Source organism: Canis lupus, chromosome 30 (genome assembly GCF_011100685.1).
Source record: "Canis lupus familiaris isolate Mischka breed German Shepherd chromosome 30, alternate assembly UU_Cfam_GSD_1.0, whole genome shotgun sequence".
Lineage (NCBI taxonomy): Eukaryota > Metazoa > Chordata > Mammalia > Carnivora > Canidae > Canis > Canis lupus.
Window position 1 is genome coordinate 16,151,376 of NC_049251.1, and position 21,519 is coordinate 16,172,894.

Below are 21,519 nucleotides of genomic sequence, written 5' to 3' on the forward strand. Positions count from 1 at the left end.
GTACTTTATTAGAGAAAAAAAAATTTGCCTTAAAGCCCAAAAGACTGCTTGAATTTAAAATAGATATCCTTCTGTGTGTGAGGTTCAGTTGATGAGGTATTTTTAAGGGCTTAGTAACTCCTGTGGGGTTTCACTTCATGCCGGATATTGACCAGGAAGGATGATTAAAGCAGTGAAACTATAGAATTTATCCCCAGGATGTGGTCAATACAAAGTATTCATGCATCTGTGGTTAAATGGGAGATGTGTTTTCCAAATCTAATGTTGCCAAAAAGACCACGTCAGTGCTTTGTGCAGAACAGAATTTCTATTTCAAAAATAAGTCTGAATCATGACGATTCATTCATTTAGCAAATATTGTGACAATAAATTATCTGCCAGGAACTGTGCAACTCACTTGGAAATTCAAAGACAAATATGACACGGAACCTTTCCTATAGGACTTCTCTGTCAAGAGGAACAGACAGGCTTAAAAGATATAATTGGCATAATTATAACAAGTACGATTCTACAGATATATATAGTGGATATAGAAACAGAGATGAGGTCAACCACTTCATTGAGGTTGGGTGGTATATCCTATCTTCTAATCAATACTCATCAGTCAAAAAGACACCAGGGTTCTGGTACCATCCTTAATCAAGTGAACATGGGAGGGTTATAGAATAAGTAACTTACTTTTGTATCTTGCTAAACATCTCTATATTTCTGACTTGATAGTGTAGAGAAGTAAGGCAGGGAAAAGGCAGTAGTGCCAGCTTAAAAATCGTGATCAGCAGGAAAAGAATGGGGAAATGTGAAGAAATGCTATAGCAAATCTTTTATAATAAACAGGTTAGTGAGACTGATTTTTTGGGCATAGTATTGCCATTTTATTTTCGGCAATCCTCCATATGGTAAAGGCACCTTCAGAGTAAAAATACCAACTTTCTAGCAGATTATACATCCATTCAAAACACCTATGATCACATTTAAAACAGAAATCTAGCATCCTGAGAGGGATGAAAATGGCAGGCTTTCCTGCCAGTGATCATCACCAAAAACTAGAAGCCAATGTCAAAAGTGACCAAGTATTTTAACCCTTCAGAGCTCTCAGTGCTGACTCGAAAATTTGGAGCAACTTCTTCTGGCTGACCTAGTTGAAAAAGATTTTAATGGCCATAAAAAATTTAGAATTTACAGAGTTATATGGAGAAAAGCAACCTGCATATAGAATTTACTGTGATTGATTCCAGTATGTGTGTCTGGAGAACTCCCAAAGCAGGGCTCCATAGCTAATTGACGCATGCCTGAGGTTAGCTCAAGTTACTACTTTAGTAATAAAATCAGATAAAGAAACTTTTAAAGAAAATAACTTGGGCAGCCTGGGTGGCTCAGCAGTTTAGCTCTGCCTTCAGCCCAGGGCATGATCCTGGAGTCCTGGGATTGAGTCCTGCATGGAGCCTGCTTTTCCCTCTGCCTGTGCCTCTGCCCCCCCCCCCCCTCTCTCTCTCTCTCTGTGTCTCATGAAAAAATAAATAAAATCTTTAAAAAAGTAAATAACTTCCCCTTTTCTTCCTTATATTGACTCACAGGTTGGAAGTTGAAGAAAAAAAAAACTTAAAAAGAAAAAGCTAAGGAATGCCAAATACTGGATATGTGGAGGAATTCGATAAAATGGAGAGCCTTAATGAGAAATGTGCACACTTGTGACCTAAAGGTAAGTCACTGGGACCTAGAAGGACTGAACCCATGGTCTAAGTGTATGTGAGAGATGGCATTGGGTAAAGAGCATAGGCCATGAGCTAAACAGACTCTCAGTGTTAATTCCCAGCTTCTTTGGGTAAGTTACCTAACCTCTCTGGGGTCTGGTTATTCCTCTCACTTGAAAACAGGGAAAATTATGGTGTCTATATCACTGGGTTGTTGTAAGAATTGAATGAGATAATGCATGTGAGGCTTAGCACAAAACCCAGCACTTAATAAAGGCCAAGAAAAAATGCTAACTGCTGTATTATAATAATTCTCTCATGTAATCCCCACAACTCTTTGAAGAATGTCCAATGATCATCATTTTCTCAATGGGGACATGAGAATGGAGACAATGAGTATCTTTGCTAACTTTTCCCCCAGGTGACTTTCTAAGTATAGCTAATGCCCTGACTTCTCCCTCCCCTTCTTTTCCCAGGAAACCAGACTGCACAGAATGTAGATGGTCTTTCATATCCTTCCTAAACCATCCTGTCCCATGGCTTTCTCTCCACCAACTCTCCCTTCCTAGTTCCTTAGGATCCTCATGTCTCTCCTTCTACCATGGGAACATTTTCCATTTTGTTGCTGGCCATTGTTCCTCAACTATCTTATGCCAAGAACACACAGGACTACCCCACTCTAAGCAATGGTATTAGAAAAACCCTGTGACTATTTGGACATCAGCTTGCCAGTCTCTGGAAAGTTTTTCAAACATTACCTTTCCCTGGGTTTCTATTTTTCCATATTTTGTAAGCCTCAAGGTACTCTCTCCCAGATATGGGCAAGGTGCCCTGGAAAGATGAGAATATTTTAGAGGTCAGGGATGATCCCAACTTCCACTATAATTCTGTAGGTCTATAGGCAAGTCAGTGGAAGATGTGATGTGATAGAGAAGAAAGGAGGGCAGAGGGAAGAACTTGTTTTTTAACATTGGAGGTGCTGTCATGAGGACAGACTTAATCAGTCTTTTCTCCAAGAGCAGAAGCAAGCAAGGGAGTTTTGATTACTGATTCAATTTCACTGTTGGTAATTGGTCTTTCAAATTTTCTATTTCTTTTTGGTTCAGGCCTGGGAGGTTATGTTTCTAGGAATTTATCCATTTCTTCTAGGTTGTATAATTTGTTGGCATATAATTTTTCATTGTAATTCTTACAGTCCTTTCTATTTCTTTAGTGTCAGTTGTTATTTCTCCTCTCTTACTTCTGATTTTGTTTATTCAAGTCCTCTCTCTCACTTTAGATGAGTCTGGCTAGAGGTTTATCAATTCTGTTGATCTTTTCAAAGAAGTACTCCTGGTTTCATTGATCTATTGTTTTTTTTTTTTTTTTTCGGTTTCTATTTCATTTATTTCTGCTCTAATGTTTATTATTTCCTTCCTTCTTCTGGCTTTGGGGATTTTTTTTTTCTCTATTTGTACTAGCTCCCTTCAGTGTAAGGTTAGGTTGTTCGAGATTTTTCTTGCTTCTTGAGATAGGCCTATTTTTTTTTCAATTCTTAAATTTACTTCCTTTTATTTATTTTTAAATTTTTTATTGGAGTTCGATTTGCCAACATATAGCATAACACCCAGTGCTCATCCTGTCAAGTGCCCCCCTCAGTGCCCATCACCCAGTCACCGCAACCCCCCGCCCACCTCCCCTTCCACTACCCCTTGTTCATTTCCCAGAGTTAGGAGTCTCTCATGTTCTGTCACCCTCACTGATATTTCCCACTTATTTTTTCTCCTTTCCCCTTTATTCCCTTTCACTATTTTTTATATTCCCCAAATGAATGAGAACATATAATGTTTGTCCTTCTTTGATTGACTTATTTCACTCAGCATAATACCCTCCAGTTCCATCCATGTCAAAGCAAATGGTGGGTATTTGTCGTTTCTAATGGCTGAGTAATATTCCATTGTATACATAAACCACATCTTCTTTATCCATTCATCTTTCGATGGACACCGAGGCTCCTTCCACAGTTTGGCTATTGTGGACATTGCTGCTATAAACATCGGGGTGCAGGTGTCCCGGCGTTTCACTGCATCTGTATCTTTGGGGTAAATCCCCAGCAGTGCAATTGCTGGGTCATAGGGCAGTTCTATTTTTAACTCTTTGAGGAACCTCCACACAGTTTTCCAGAGTGGCTGCACCAGTTCACATTCCCACCAACAGTGCAAGAGGGTTCCCCTTTCTCCACATCCTCTCCAACATTTGTTGTCTCCTGTCTTGTTAATTTTCGCCATTCTCACTGGTGTGAGGTGGTACCTCATTGTGGTTTTGATTTGTATTTCCCTGATGGCAAGTGATGTGGAGCATTTTCTCATGTGCTTGTTGGCCATGTCTATGTCTTCTTTGGTGAAATTTCCGCTCATGTCTTTTGCCCATTTCATGATTGGATTGTTTGTTTCTTTGCTATTGAGCTTAAGAAGTTCTTTATAGATCTTGGATTTTTTTCAGGCTTTTTATTGTGGTTGAGTTCTAATTTCATAGAGTTGTAGTCAGAAAAGATGCATAGTATGACTTCAATCTTTTTAAATTTTTGAGACTTGTTTTGTGGCCTTAATATGTGATTGTTCTGGAGAATGTTCCATGTGTACTTGAGTATTCTACTGTTTTAGGGTGTAATGTTCTAAATACATCTGTTAGATCCATCTGGTCCAATGTGTCATTCAAAGCTAATGTTTCCTTGTTGATTTTGTGTTTGGATGATCCATTGATGTAGAGGGGTGTTAAAACCCCCTATTATTATTGTATTACTATTGATTAGTTGCTTTATGTTAGCTATTAGCTGCTTTTTGTATTTGAGTACTCCCATGTTAGGTGCGTAAATATTTACAATAATTATACCTTATTGAGTTCTTCATCTCTTGTTAGTTCTTTTTACATTTTCTATCTCTTAGTTAAAGGTCTCACGGAGGTCCTCTACTCTTTTTAAGTCCATTGAATATTTTTACAACCATATTTACATTTATCAGTCATATATGACTTATCTCCATTTTGTTTAGCACTTTTACTGTAATCTTTGTCATCTTCTTTCATATGGGGCATATTGCTCTGAATCCTCGTTTTGCCTGTCTTTATCTGTTTCTAGGTGTTAAGAAAGTCATCTATGTCTCCTACTCTTGAAAGTAGTGTCTTTATGAAAAAGAGGTCCTGTAGTGCCCTGTAGCACTCTGTCCTCTGTTTGCCAAAACCTTGTGCTCTAGGAGTGTCTCCTGTGTGTGCTGTGTGTGCCCTACTGTTGTGGCTGAGCTGTTTGCCTTCAGTCCAGTGATTCACAATGGCTTTTTGCCGGTTATGGGTAGGGTTTGGTCCCTGTGTTCTTATTGGGTCAGCCTGGGGATGTCTTGGACTTGAGTTGAGGCAACCAGCTGTTTGACATGGTCTCTTCTCTACATTTAGCTGTAGAGAGTCTGTTCTGCCATTCTTTGGGTCATTTTCTGGATTATTTATACTGATATTAGTGTTATATAGTTGTATCACTGGGAAGAGATGAGCTTAGGATCCTCCTATTCCACCATCTTCCTCAGAAGTCCTATATGATACTCTTTTGGAGAAAGTTCCCAGGCCATTTGCTAGAGAATCAGGTAGAAAGCCCATGTCAAGGGTAAATGGCACTTAATAAGTATACAATTGGAAATAGTCTTTGGGAGCTTATATCTGATATCTTTGATTTAAGTCTAGTGGGTGGATAGATTAAGGAATACCACCATGGTGTGGGTAAAAGGAAGTAGAGTTAGGGATACGTGTAGGGGGATAAGGACAGCACAAAAGCCCTACAAGCAGCTTGTATAGATTTACATACCTCATTGGACTCCTTCTCAGAATAAGCTGATAATGATGACTATAATACAAAATAACAAAGAATTATTTAATGGGTATGGGTTTAGTCCATAGAAGTATGATGTTAGAAGTGTCACATTCTTTTACCTTTCTATATCCAATTGGACGAACTCTTTATCTCCAGTCTTCCCACTCCATCCCCTTGTTTCTTAAAAGAGTCTCAGATCTTATCTGGTCTCAGGAACCTTTATTTCCAAGGTCTATTTGTCACTACTGCTGACATCTGGCTCCTCATTTCTTGCCGTAGCTGCCCTTCCAGCTCCCTGCTGGGTACAGACTGAGGTACAGGGATAGGGGCCATGGCTCTGAAGGCCCTGGTATTTGCTGACCACCTCCAGGCATAGAGATATTTTACCACTTGCCATCTCTTGGGGCTCTGTAAGGCAGTAGGATTAGGATCCCTAGTGTTCAAAAGAATGCACTATCCTTTCATCTCCCAGGTTTAAGAAATCCAGATCTTTCCAGCATTCATTCACTGAGACCTCTCCTCAACCCCTAGTGTCCCTCCTTCTCTCCACAATCTAGCTTTATCTACCTTCTATAAGCCAAAAATTTCAAAACAAATCATGTTAAATCTCCTTTGGGCAAGTGAAATACAGCCGTCTGGAGCACAGACCTGCAGTTGCTCTTTTTGGTAAACTGGACAGCTTATAGTTATTTATTTAGCTTTTTGTATGAGCTAGGCACTATAACAAGTGTTTTGCAATAAGCATTGTTTTATCTGATCCTGACAGGATCCATATGGGTAGGTAAGATTACTACTTCAGTCAAATGTGTAAGAAAAGTAAAGCTTGAAATGATAGTCAAGACACCTGCCTAGGATGGAGCTAAACCCAGGCTACCGACTCCAGAGCCCAGACTCTCAATCACCACATCATCTGCCTTCCTCTTTAAAATTAAGAAGCAAATCTCCTTTTCTCATTCTTTTTGTGAGGATGCTACAGTGAAAAATAAAAAATAGTGAAAAAAGGGGAAATAGTGAAAAAATAGGGAATAAAGGGGAAAGGAGAAAAAAGGAGTGGGAAATATCAGAAAGGGAGACAGAACATGAGAGACTCGTAACTCTGGGAAACGAACTAGGGGTGGTGGAAGGGGAGGTGGGCAGGGGGTGGGGGTGACTGGGTGGCGGGCACTGAGGGGGGCACTTGATGGGATGAGCACTGGGTGTTATTCTATATGTTGGCAAATTGAACACCAATAAAAAATAAATTTATAAAAAAAAAGAAAGATAAGATACATGTAAGTTAATCAGATTAACTTGTCCAAATGATACCGATTAAATCCCAGAGACTCCATAGGCTACACAGCAGGGTTCTAAAAAGGAAATGATGTTCTCTCAGCACGAGCAAAACCTGTTAGATCTTGTGAAGCTGCCGCATAGGTTATTTATCCTGTGGAGTGCTGGGGGAGTGCATCTGAGTGTGTGTGTGGGGGGCAGTTGTAGTAGTACTCTCCTTGTTCTAGGCATCTCCAGTGCTCTGTGGAAGCTCTCTGCTAGATTCCCTTAGGAGAATGCCCTCTTGCATTCTTTTGTATCAGGAATGTATGCAATGGCATCTTTACAACAATAATTGGCAATATTGTTTTTATTTTCAAGTAATATATAAATTAATGGTGCATCTTTGAAATGAAGGCATCTTGAATTCAACGAACTATGGTTTGTTGAAAAATTCTAGATTAGAACCTAAGGGCAGGAAAGAGAAAATGTCTCTGCTTCTTATGTATCTTATCCCCTCCCCTCTCCACACTTGTTATGAGTGCCAGCCACCATGAGCAGTGGGGTAACAACAGTTTTCAATGGCCCACGTGCATCCTTACTGTCAAGATCCCTCACAAAGTGATTAATAATTTTAATATATCCCCAATCACCTAATTATAATCCCAAATTAATCCTTTTTCAATCATCACTTAAGGAAAGTGATATCATCTCAAGAAAATAACAGTTTTATTTGAAACTTTTTCTAAGGAGGTGCTGGAGTCAAAGAAATTCCTTTTCAATCTCTGTGCATCAGCTGTATTTATATATTTATATAGCACTGCACACTGAGGAGAAAGAAAAGAGACCAGAAGTAAAATCATCAACCTTTAAAGAAGTATCCTATCCACTTCATATTTGCATAGAAGAAGGCATGGAGTACAGAAAATTTTTTTGACGAGAATGAAATGACTAGGTTTCTCCTTAATCATTACTTCCAAATTAAGTTAACCATCATCTTTCCATGCATCCTGGTTCAATAAAGATTTTTCTGCTTCATACAAAAAAAAAAAAAAAAAAGATTTTTCTGTATAAGCCCAGGGCTGCAGTTTATTAAAAATTTAAACTTGCCCTTATAAACCTTACGGGAATCTGAATTGAGATAGCCAGAGATTCTGGCCAATTCATCATTATTATTTCTTGAACTCTGGACGTTTATTTACGCAGCTCCAAACTGATTTGCATTCTGCGCCAGTTACAGGAATAGATCTGCCAGGAAGTTTTGAAACTCGAGAATAGATAGGCCCCTTTCTTGGTTAAGTCATAGCTCCACAAGTACAGATTAGCCCAGCCAGGTCCTCCAAATCTTTTGCAATGAGCATTTTGAAACACATGGGTCATTTAGTTCTGGTTTCCAGGCAGTTTGGTGAAATGCTTAGTCCAGTGAATTGCAAAAGTTTATGATTTCTCACTGAGGAATGAAATGTGACGCAGTAAAACAAACTTCAGACATTTAATACCAGATGTTAATGTAAAAAATTGGAAAATTGTGGCCCCACATGATTTTCTGACCCTTGACCACTAAAGCCCATCATAGTCTGGAAACTATCATCATTTCTGGTTTCCTCTACTATTAAACTTTATATCTAATTTTTTAAAAAGATTTTATTTATTTATTCGAGAGAGGCAGAGACACAGGCAGAGGGAGAATCAGGCTCCATGCAGGGAGCCTGACATGGGACTCGATCCCAAGTCTCCAGGATCAGGCCCTCGGCTGAAGGCAGCACTAAACCGCTGAGCTACCCGGGCTGCCCTATATCTAATTTTTTTAATGTGAAATAATTCTGAAGGTTTAATGGATATAATTCGATCATATCAATATTAAGGCATTTTGTGTACACACAGAATAATGCCATTCCTTGTCATAAAATTCAGAATTACAGCCTTTCTGAATTGTGGTACTTTCTAGAAATCTTAAAAAAATAGTTTGAGGCTTGATGATTTCCCTTGCCTGCACTCCACACCTATCTAACTTCATGAAATACATAAGAGAAAGAAAACAAGGGAGGAAATCTTGCTTATTTGCATCAAGAGGAAAAGTAACACCTGAAATATACCTTTCAAAACATGTTGACATTTGTTTGCCCTTCTTCTCTGAATCTGTACACTTGAGAAATTGAATTACTGCTTTAGAAGGAGGTTGCACTATTTATAAATCCCATGTCTATGTGGAGATCCTAATATGGAATGAGGAGTAGTAGCTAAGAAGCTCTGGATTTGGTGGCCGATCTGAGGGGATTCTATTATTTTCTGTGTGATTGGACAAAGGATTTAACCTCTCTGTGCATCAATTTACTCTTTTTTTAAAATTTAAATTCAATTAATTAACATATAATGTATTTTTAGTTTCAGAGGTAGAGGTCAGTGATTCCTTAGTCTTATGTAATACCCAGGGCTCATTATATCACATGCCATCCTTAATGCCCATCACCCAGTTACCCACACCCCAGCCCCCTCCAGCAACCCCCAGTTTCCTAGGATTGAGTGTTTTATGGTTTGTCTCCCTCTCTGATTTTATCTTGTTTTATTTTTCCCCTCTTCCCCTATGATCCTCTGTTTTGTTTCTTAATTTCCACATATCATTGAGATCATATGATGATTGTCTTACTCAGATTACCTTATTTTGCTTAGCACAATACCTTCTTCCATCCACATTGTTGCAAATGGCAAGATTTCTTTTTTTGATGGCTGAGTAGTATTACATTGTTTATATATACTACATCTTCTTTATCCATTCATCTGTTGACAGACATCTGGGCTCGTTTCATAGTTTGGCTATTGTGAACATTCTTGCTATAATCATTGGGGTGCAGGTGCCCCTTCAAATCACTACATTTGTATCTTTGGGATGAATCCCTAGTAGAGCTATTGCTGGGTCATAAGGTAGCTCTTTTCAGCTTTTTGAGGATCCTCCATACTATTTTCCAGAGTGGCTGCACCTGCTTGCCTTCCTACCAGCAGTTTAAGAAGGTTCCCCTTTCTCTGATCCTTGCCAACATCTGTTGTTTCCTGACTTGTTGATTTTAGCCATTCTTACTGGTGTGAGGTGGTATCTCATTGTGATTTTGATTGATATTTCTCTGATACTGAGTGATGTTGGGCATTTTTTCATGTGTCTATTGGCCATTTGTATGCCTTCCTTGAAGAAACATCTGTTTATTTCTTCTGTTTCTTGACTGGATCATTTGGTTTTTGGGTGTTGAGTTTTATAAGTTCGTTATATATTTTGGATACTAGTCCTTTATCTGATAAGACATTGGCAAATATCTTCTCCCATTCTGTCTGTTGTCTTTTGGTTTTCTCAACTGTTTCCTTTGCTGTGCAAAAGTTTTTTTATCTTGATGAAGTCCCAATAGTTCATTTTTGCTTTTGTTTCCCTTGCCTTTGGAGACGTGTCTAGTAAGAAGTTGCTGTGGCCAAAGTCACAAAGGTTGTGTTCTCCTCTAGGATTTTGATGGACTCCTATCTCACATTTAGGTCTTTCATCCATTTTGAGTCTATTTTTGTGTATGGTGTAAGGAAGTGGTCCAGTTTCATTCTTCTGCATGTGACTGTCCAGTTTTCCCAATATCATTTGTTGAAGAGACTTTTTTTCCATTGGATATTCTTTCCTGCTTTGTCAAAGATTAGTTGACCACAGAGCTGAGGGTCCATTTCTGAGTTCTCTATTCTGTTCCATTGATCTGTGTGTCCCTTTCTGTGCCAGTACCCTATTGTCTTGATGATTACAGCTTTGTAATGGAGGCTGAAGTTTGGGATTCAGATGCCACCAGTTTTGGTTTTCTTTTTCAATGCTCCTTTTAGCTATTTGGGCTCTTCTCTGGTTCCATACAAATTTTAGGATTATTTGTTTCAGCTCTGAAAAAAGTTGATGGTATCTTGATAGGGATTGCATTGAATGTATAGACTGCTCTGGGTAGCATAGACATTTTAACAATATTTGTTCTTCCAATCCATGAGCATGGAACGTTTTTCCATTTCTTTGTGTGTTCTTCAATTTCTTTTATGAGCATTCTATAGTTTTCTGAGTATAAATCCTTTACCTCATTGGTTAGGTTTATTCCTAGGTATCCTCTGGTTTTTGGTGAAATTGTAAATGGGATTGACTCGTTAATTTCTCTTTCTTCTGTCTCATTTAGTGTATAGAAATGCAACTGATTTCTGTGCATTGATTTTATATCCTGCCAATTTGCTGAATTCCTGTATGAGTTCTAGAAACTTTAAGATGGACTCTTGGGTTTTCCACATAGAGTATCATGTCATCTGTGAAGAGTGAGAGTTTGACTTCTTTGCTGATTTGGATGTCTTTTATTTATTTTTGTTGTCTGCTGAGACTAGGATTTCTAGTACTATGTTCAACAGCAGTGGTGAGAGTGGTCAACCCTGCTGCATTCCTAACATTAGCAGAAAAGCTCTCAGTTTTTCCCCATTGAGAATGATAATTCACTGTGGGCTTTTCATAGATGGCTTTTATGATATTGAGGCATATTCCTTCTATCTCTACACTGTGAAGAGTTTTAATCAAGAAAGGATGCTTTACTTTGTCAAATGCTTTTTCTGCATCTATTGAGAGGATTATATGGTTCTTGTCCTTTCTTTTATAAATGTAGCATATGACATTGATTGATTTGCAGATGTTGAACCACCCTTGCATCCCAGGAATAAATCCCACTTGATTGTGCTGAATAATCCTTTGAATGTCCTGTTGGATCCTATTGCCTAGAATCTTGGTGAGAATTTTGGCATCCATGTTCATCAGGGATATTGGTCTGTAAATCTCCTTTTTGGTGGGAACTTTGTCTGGATTTGAGATCAAGGAAATGCTGGCCTCATAGAAAGAGCTTGAAAGTTTTCCTTACATTTCTATTTTTTAAAATAGCTTCAGAAAAATAGGTATCAATTCTTCTTTAAATATTTGCTAGAATTCCCCTGGAAGTCATCTAGCCCTGGACTTTTTTGTTGGGAGATGTTTGATTACTGCTTTAATTTCCTCACTAGTTATGAATCTGTTCAGGTTTTCTATTTCTTCCTATTTCAGTTTGGGTAATTTATGAGTCTTTAGGAATGCATTTATTTCTCCCAGATTGCCTAATTTGTTGGCATTATAGTTGCCCATAACATGTTCTTATAATTGTTTATATTTTTCCAGTGTTGGTTGTGATCTCTCCTCTTTCATTCATGATTTTATTTGAGTAATAAATAAATAAAAAGAATAAAAATTCTCTTTTCTTTTTGATAAGTCTGGCTAGTGGTTTATTGATCTTATTGATCTGTTCTACTGTTCTTTTGGTTCCTATTTCGTTGATTTCTATTCTAATCTTTATTAATTCTTGTCTCCTGCTGGGTTTAGGCTTTATATGTTGTTGTTTCTCCATATCCTTGAGGTATAAAGTTAGGTTGTGTATTTGAGACCTTTCTTGTTCCTTGAGAAAGGCTTGTATTGCTATATACTTCCCTCTAAGTACTGCCTTTGCTGCATCCCAAAGGTTTTTGAGCAATTATGTTTTCATTTTCATTTGTTTCCATCAATTTTTAAAAATTCTCCTTTAATTTCCTCGTTGACCCATTCATTAGTAGGATGCTCTTTGGCCTCCATGTATTTGAGTTCTTTCCAAATTTTCTCTTGTGATTGAGTTTCAGTTTCAAAATATTATGGTCTAAAAATAAACAGGGAATGATCCCAATCTTCTAGTACCAGTTGAGACCTGATTTGTTACCCAGTATGTGATCTATTCTGGACAATGTTCCGTGTGTTCTCAAGAAGAATGTGTATTCTGTTGCTTTAGGATGGAATGCTCTGAATATATTTGTGAAGTCTGTCTGGTCCAGTGTGGCATTCAAAGCCCTTGCCTCTTTGTTATTCTTGTGGTTAGATGATCTGTGCATTGCAGTAAATGGGGTGTTAAAGTCCCCTACTATTATTATATTATTATTGATGTGTTTCTTTAATTTTGTTATTAATTGGCTTATGTAATTGGCTGTTCCCATCCTAAGGGCATAAATATTTATAATTGCTAGATCTTCTTGTTGGATAGACCCCTTAATTATGATATAGTATCCTTCCTCATCTCTTATTACAGTCTTTGGTTTAAAATCTAATTTGTCTGATATAAGGGTTGCCACCCCAGATTTCTTTTGATGTGCAGTAGCATGATAAGTGGTTTTTCACCCCCTCACTTTCAATCTGGAGGTGTCTTTGGGTTTAAAATGAGTCTCTTGCAGACAACATATTGATGGGTCTTGCATTTTTTTATCCAATCTGATACCTTGGTCTTTTGATTGGGGCATTTAGCTCATTTACATTCAAAATAATGATGAAAGGTATGAACTTAGTGCCACTGTATTACCTTTAAAGTCACTGTTTCTGTATATTGTTCTGTTCCTTTCTGGTCTATGTTACTTTTAGGCTCTCTCTCCACTTAAAGGATCCCCTTTTAATATTTCTGGCCTGGATGGTTTAGTGATCACAAATTCTTTTAGTTTCTGCTTGTCCTGGAAGCTTTTGATCTCTCCTTCTATTTTTAAATTACATCCTAGCTAGATACAGTCTTGGCTGCATATTTTTCTCATTTAGTACCCTGAGTATATGTTGCCAGTCCTTTCTGGCCTGCTAGGTCTGTATGGCTAGATCTGCTGCCAGTCTAATGTTTCTACCCTTTTAGGCTATAGACTTCTTGTCCAAGCTGCTTTTAGGATTTTCTCTTTGTCTCTAAGATTTGCAAGTTTCACTTTTTATATGTCGGGGTGTTGACCTATTTTTATCGATTTTGAGGGGGATTCTCTGTGCCTCCTGGACTTGAATGCCTGTCTCCTTCCACAGATTAGGGAAGTTCTCAGGTATAATGTGCTCTAATATACCTTCTGCTCCCCCCACCCCTTCTTCTGGGAGCCCAATTATTTTAGTATCATTTCGCTTTAAGGTATCACTTATCTTACCAATTCTCCCCTGGTGATCCAGTAGTTGTTTATCTCTCTTTTTCTCAGCTTCTTTATTTTCCACCATTTTGTCTTCTAGATCACTAATTCTCTCTTCTGCTTTATTTCTCCTAGCAGTTAGAGCCTCCATTTTTTATTCCAGCTCATTAATAACCTTTTTTATTTCAACTTGATTAGATTTTAGTTCTTTTATTTTTCCATAAAGGGATTCTCTAGTGTCTTCTCTGCTTTTTTTCAAGCCCTGCTAGTATCTTTATAATCATTCTTCTGAACTCTAGTTCTGACATCTTACTTATGTCCATACTGATTAGGTGCTGCCTCTTATTCTTTTTTTTTGGAAGTGAGTTTTTCTGTCTTGTCATTCTGTCCAGAGAAGAATACATGAATGAGAGAACAAAATACTAAAATAGCAATAATGACCCCAAAGAAATATACACTAAACAAATCAGAAGAGAACCAAAACAGAAAATAAAATTTAAAAATTTTTAAAAAGAAGATATAATCAGACAGGTGGACAGAACAGAGCAATAATACGCTGAATCCTGTATTTTTGTCTGTTTGCTAGAAAACTAGATCCCAAAATTGTAAAGAAAGAAAAACCTTCATTCATACAAAAATAAAAGTAAATACAGTGAAAGGATAGAATGAAACTTGGCCACAGCAACTTCTTGCAAGATACAGCTATGAAGGCAAGGGAAACATAAGTAAAAATGAATTATTGGGACTTAATAAGATAAAAAGCTTCTGCACAGCAAAAGAAACAGTCAACAAAACTAAAAGACAACCTACAGAATGGGAGAAGATATTTGCAAATGACTTATCAGATAAAGGGCTAGTATCCAAGATCCATAAAGAACTTATTAAGCTCAACAGCAAACAAACAATCCAATCATGAAATGGGCAAAAGACATGAGCAGAAATTTCACCAAAGAAGACATAGACATGGCCAACAAGCACGTGAGAAAATGCTCTGCATCCCTGGCCATCAGGGAAATACAAATCAAAACCACAATGAGATACCACCTCACACCAGTGAGAATGGGGAAAATTAACAAGGCAGGAAACAACAAATGTTGGAGAGGATGTGGAGAAAGGGGAACCGTCTTGCACTGTTGGTGGGAATGTGAACTGGTGCAGCCACTCTGGAAAACTGTGTGGAGGTTCCTCAGAGAGTTAAAAATAGACCTGCCCTACGACCCAGCAATTGCACTGCTAGGGATTTACCCCAAAGATACAGATGCAGTGAAACGCTGGGACACCTGCACCCCAATATTTATAGCAGCAATGTCCACAATAGCCAAACTGGAAGGAGCCTCAGTGTCCGTCGAAAGATGAATGGATAAAGAAGATGTGGTCTATGTATACAATGGAATATTCCTCAGCCATTAGAAACGACAAATATCCACCATTTGCTACAATGTGGATGGAACTGGAGGGTATTATGCTGAGTGAAGCAAGTCAATCAGAGAAGGACAAACATTATATGGTTTCACTCATACAGGGAATATAAAAATAGTGAAAGGGAATAAAGGGGAAAGGAGAGGAAATGAGTGGGAAATATCAGAAAGGGAGACAGAACATGAGAGACTCCTAACTCTGGGAAACAAACAAAGGATAGTGGAAAGGGAGGTGAGCAGGGGTTGGGGTGACTGGGTGATGGGCACTCAGGGGGGCACTTGATGGGATAAGCACTGGGATATGCTATATGTTGGCAAATTGAAATCCAATAACAAAAAATTTAAAAAAAGAATCAATGGGAAAAATGAAAAAAAAACTGTAAAAATGAAAATTAAATTTATTGAAAAAGGAGAAAACCCCGTGAATTCTATATATTATTTTCTCCTAGTGCTGGAGTTTTGCAGTTGTCTATGATTGGTAGACTTGGTCTTGAAGGATATTCTTGCTGAACTGGGGAAAGGGCCTGTTGCACTGATTCCCAGGTATCTCTGCCCTAGGTGAATTGTACCACCCTTGCCAGGGGGCCAGGCTAAATAATCTTGTCCAGGTTGCTCTTTGTGGATTTTGTCCCTGAAGGCTTTCCACTCTGCTTTAGAGGATGAGGATGAAAATGATGGCATCTCAATCTCCAGCCTCTGAGCAGAGAGCTCAGGGCCCAGTCCACCCTCAGGGAAAAGCAGTCAATCACTCCTGTCTCCCTGGTCTTGGTCTGCACAATGTGCTCAGCCTGTGACTGAGCATTTCTATCTCAGGCATGCAACCTGGCTTTGAGTCTCTAAACCCTGCAGACTCCTGCAGCTCACACCCATGCTGTTCCTCCTGGGGGAGGGTGGAGTCTTGTGGCAATTCTGCCACTTGCTGGGCCCCTGCTCAGGGAGTGATCACCCCACCATGCTGTGGTTTGAGGTTTATGGCACCCCTAAGCTGACAACCCTCTCCTGGGCTTGCTTATTGCAGCCAGCTTCCCCACTCTGATGCCTGGGAACTCTGCCATACTCAGGCACCCCAGTCTTCCTGTGACCCCAGGGATCCCAAGATCATACGGTCCCACCTAGAATTCCAGCCTGCTTAGCCACTTGCACATTTTTCAGGCTGGAACATCCCTCACTGGAGCAGATTCTAAAAGTTCCGATTTTGTGCTCCACTGTTATATCACTTTCCAGTGCTGGCTCCTGGAGGCTCCCTCCCCTTGCCATCTATCCTCCCATATATTGCCTTGGATTCATTTCTCTTCATCTCCTATTTTGCAGAAAGTAGTCACTTTTCTATTTGTAGAGTTGGAGCTATTCTTTTCTTAGATCTCTGGTTGAGTTTGCAGGTGTTCAGAATGATTTGATAGTTATCTAGCTGAATTCCTGGAACCAGACAAAACTAAGGTCTCTTACTCCATCATCTTGGACTCCTCTCTACCTATCCTTTTTAACAATTCCCATTTCCCCTTCCTAAAAATGAGTTTAACATGAACATTCTGGAGGATTTCGAGGTAAGACTGTACTAGGAGGATTCTAAGCTTACTTTGTCCCATGGATACAACTAGATAACACCCATGTTAGTGTAAATAGCCCAGAAAATGACCTCATTGTTAGCAGAACAAGACTAATCACAGATAAATGTAGAGAAGAAGACACATTTAAGAGGGTAGGAAGGCTGGAGATGCAGTCAGGAAGTAAACTGACCCGCAGGACTGTCTGTGGGAGGAAATGGGGCACAGAGAGGGTAAAGAAAAAGACCCAAACCCAGGCACAGGAAAGACAAATCCCTATATCATTTGGTTTTGAAAGCCAGAAAGGTCAAATTTCACCAGTTCTTACAATCAGTGGGTCTTAACACCCAAAACTTTAAAATCAGCAGGCTCAGCTCTAGGGGACATGGGAGGGAAAGAAGAAAATGAGTCCTCATCATTAAAGAGAGAACATGATAATTAGGCCGGTAGAGATATAGCATAGAAACAGCAACTTGAAAAACATCTGGGAAATAGGGAATGAAATTTGTTTACTAACCTCAGAGCATATTTTTGGAAGGACAGGGATCCTTGGGAGACTTCCAGGAACAAAGGAGCTGGCAAGTACCATTTATCTCCCCTGCCCCATAGCCTAGACACAGACACCTGAAGAAACCAAGGCTGCACCAACACATGCTACCTAACTTGCCAGCAGCATGTCCTACCCCCACATTGTTTTGCAGACATGCTGCCTCCATCCAACCTTTGTCTCCCAGTCCCCTCCCACAGCAAACCTGCACAAACCTTGCTAACATTGAATTCTCCACTCTGGCATTCTCCTGTAGATTTTTCCCCCTCCATATGTCCTTACCTGAAGCCCATCCCAAAGCAGTGCCATGAGCCTAGTAATGTGCAAGCAGCCCTGGCAGGGACCAGCACCATTCCAAAGTAATTCCTGCTCCCCAGAGAGAGGGGAAGATAACAACACACACTCATCCAACACAAACCCATCTGGTTTGATTGCGGACCCCACCCACCAGTGATAGCTTCTCAGGAGACAATACAGGGAAAATGCCCTGCAGTTCAGTGCTACTGCATCTTTGGTAAACACCTGGTTGACTCAGGTCAAGGTGACCCCAGGGACCAAACCCTGACCACAGTACACAGATGACTGGATTGCAGGCCATATTAAGGTACACACAATATAGATAGGAGATGCCCCTGAAGTGCCATCTTCTGGTGAACAGGGGACACTGTGGGGCATTGTGGGACCTCTTCTTCATTAGCCCACTACTTTTAAGAACAGGAGGTGTAGCTGACTTTCCAACACAAAGAAGCAGACACAGCCAGACAAAATGAGGAGACAGAGGATTATGTCCCAAATGAAAGAAGGGGACAAAATCAGAGCAAGAGTCCTAAGTGAAATGGAGATGCCTATGCCTAGTAGAGAATTTAAAGTAATAGTCATAAAGATACTCATGAGACCTGAGAAAAGAGTGAACCACCTCAGTGAGAAACAAACAAAAAAGAACCAATCCAGAGATGAAGAACTCAATAAATGAAATTAAAAATATAGTAGATGGAATGAACAGTAGACTACAGGAAACAGAAGACTGGATCATGACCTGGAGGATACAGTAATGGAAAGCAATCAAGATGAATAGACTTAGGGAACTCAGGACACCATCAAGCACAGTAACATTCACTCTATAGGGATCCCAGAATAAGAAGAGAGAGGAGAGGGAAATTTTATTTTCAGAAATAACAGCTGAGAATTCCTGAATCTGGGGAAAGAAATAGAAATATAGATCCAGGAGAGACAGAGAACTGTCAACATCAATCCAAAGAGGTCCACACCAACATACATAGCAATTCAATTGCAAAGAATTTTAAAGCAGCACATGAAAATCATTACATACAAGGGAAACTTCATGAGGCTTTCCACTAATTTTTCAGTAGAAACTTTGAAGGCTACAAGGGAGTGCAATGATATATTCAAAATGCCAGGAAAAAAAAAAAAAACCTACAACCAAGAATACTTTATCCAGCAAGGCTATCATTGAAAGTGGAAGAAGAGGTAAAGAGCTTCCCACACAAACAGAAGTTAAAGGAACTCACCACTAAACCAGACCTACCAGAAATGTTAAAGAGGACAGGTGAGTAGAAAGGAAAAAGTAAGAGTAAGACAAGTAGGAAACACAGAAGCAGTAAACTTAATTATATCTATAAAAATCAGCCAAGGCATTCATGAAATAAAAGGATGTCAAATGTAACACCATATACTCAAACATGGGAGGTGAAAGGAGTAAAGAATGGATTTTAATTTAAGCAACCATCAACCTGATATCAACTCCTGTAGGCATAAGATACCATAAATAAGCCAAATGGGAGCCATAAATAAAAAACTTATAATAGATATACAAAAAATAAAGAGAAAAGAGTCCAATTATATCATTAAGGAAAACCAGCCAACTCTGAGAGAAGAGAGCAAGAGAAGAAGGAAACAGAGAACTACAAAAACCAAAATAAAACAAGTAGTAAAATGGCAATAAGTACAAACCAAGTAAGTACTTTGAATGTAAACGGCTTACACACTGCAATCAAAAGATGTAAGGTGACAGAATTGTTAAAAAAGCAAGATCTATCTATATGCTGCCTACAAAAGAGTCATTCCAGACCCAAAGATAATGCAAAATGGAAGTGAAAGGAAATCTGAGGTAGGAGTATTTCTACTGGACAAAATAGACTTTAAAAACAAAGACTGTAACAACAGACAAAGGACATTATATAATCATAAAGGGAACAATCCAACGAGAAGATATAACAACTGTAAATATTTATGCACCCAACACAGGAGCACCCAAATATATAAAGCCCCTAATAGCACAAAGGAAGTAATTGATAGTAATACAGTAATAGTAGGGTACTTAAGCACTTCACTTAAATTGAACTCCAATAAAAAATAAATTTAAAAAAAAGCACTTCACTTACATTAATGAGTAGATCATCCAAACAAAATTAACAAGGAAACCATGACTTTGAATGACATATTGGACTAGATAGATGAAGCGGATATATTCAGAACATTCCATCCTAAAACAACAGAGTACACCTTCTTCTCAAGTGCACAAGGAGCATTCTCCAAAATAGATCCTCTATTAGGCTACAAAATATGTCTCAGCAAACTATAAAATATCAATGTCATGCCATGCCTCTTTTCTGATTGCACACTATGAATCTAGAAATCAACCATGATAAAAAGTCTGAAAAAAACCCACAAATACATGGAGGTTAAATAATACGCTACTAAACAATGAATGGGTCAACCAAGAAATCAAAGAAAAAAATTAAAAATACACGGAGATAAGTTAAAATGAAAACAAAGTGATTAAAAATCTTTCAGATGTAGCAAAAGCAGTCTTAAGAGGCAAGAATATAGCCAAAAAAAAAAAAAAAAAAAAAAAAGAAGAAGAAGAAAAAAGAAAGAAAAAAAGGCCTACCTCAAGAAGTAAGAAAATTTCAAACGACCTAAACTTAATCCCAAGGGAGGTAATAGAAGAAAAGCAAGCAAAATACAAGAGCAGAAAAGACAGGAAATAATAAACATTAATGCAAAAATAAATGAAATAGATGAGTTGCCTAAGTGGCTCAGTTAGTTAAGCATCTGCCTTCAGCTCAAGTCATGATGCTGGGGTCCTGGGATTGCGCCCTGCGTCAGGCTCCCTGCTCCCTCTACTCCTCCCTGCCTCGTGCTGTTGCTCTGTCTCTCAAATAAATAAAATCTTAAAAGAAATAGAAACTAAAAAAACAAAACAAAAAACCCCACAAAACAATAGATCAGTGAAACCAGGAGGTGGTTCTTTGAAGAGATCAATAGAACTGATAAACCTTTAGCCACACTCAAAAAAAAGAGACAAAGAACTTAAAATCAGAAATGAAAGAAGAGACCTAATGGTGGACACCACAGAAATAGAAAGGATCATAGAAGAATATTATGAAAAATTATATGTCAACAAATTAGACAACCTAGAAGGAATGGATAATTTCCTAGAAATATATAACCTCCCAAAACCTGAAACCAAGAAGAAATAGAAAATATGAACAGACTGATTTCCAGCAATGTAATTAAATCAGTAATCAAAAAACAAGAAAAAACGCAAAAGTTCAGGACCAGACAGCTTCACAGATGAATTCTATCACACATTTAAAGAAGTATTAATACCTGTTCTTCTCAAACTATTCCAAAAAAAGTAGGAGAGGAAAGCAAGCTTTCAAATTTATTCTGAGGCCAGCATTACCCTGACTCCAAAACCAGATAAAGACACTACAAACGAAGAGAACTACACAACAATATCTCTGATGAGCATAGATGCAAAAATCCTAAAAATATTAGCAAACTACATCCAACAGTACATTAAAAAATTCATTGATCAAGTGGAATTTATTCCTGGGATGCAAGGGTGGTTCAGTATCCACAAATCAATGTGATACATATGCATTGCATCAATAAGGGGAATATAAAAACCGTATGATCATTTCAATAGAAGCAGAAAAAGCAATTGACAAAGCACAAGACCACTCATGATAAAAAACCTTAACAAAGTAGATTTAGAGAGAACATACCTCAACATAATACAGGTCATCTACGAAAAATCCACAGCTAACGTCATACTTGATGGTGAAAAACTGAAGGTTTTTGCCCCAAGATCAGGAACAAGACAAGGATATCCACTCTCACCACATCTTTTCAACATAGTATTGCAAGTCGTAGCCACAGCAGTCAGACAACAAAAAGAAAAGGTACCCAAACTGGTAAAGAGGAAGTAAAACTTTCACAATTTGCAGTTAATATGATACTATGTATGGAAAAC

At 38.5% G+C, this 21,519-nt stretch overlaps 1 long non-coding RNA gene across 2 annotated transcripts in view; it reads left to right on the forward strand.

Annotated features, from left to right (window-relative positions):
* The window catches only part of LOC102155157, a 178,664-nt gene that overhangs the window by 140,169 nt on the left and 16,976 nt on the right, over window positions 1-21,519 (forward strand). For both annotated transcript variants that reach the window (XR_005381648.1, XR_005381647.1), the window contains one exon: window positions 1,575-1,699. This is a non-coding gene — a long non-coding RNA (uncharacterized LOC102155157). The remainder of the gene's footprint in view (window positions 1-1,574; window positions 1,700-21,519) is intronic.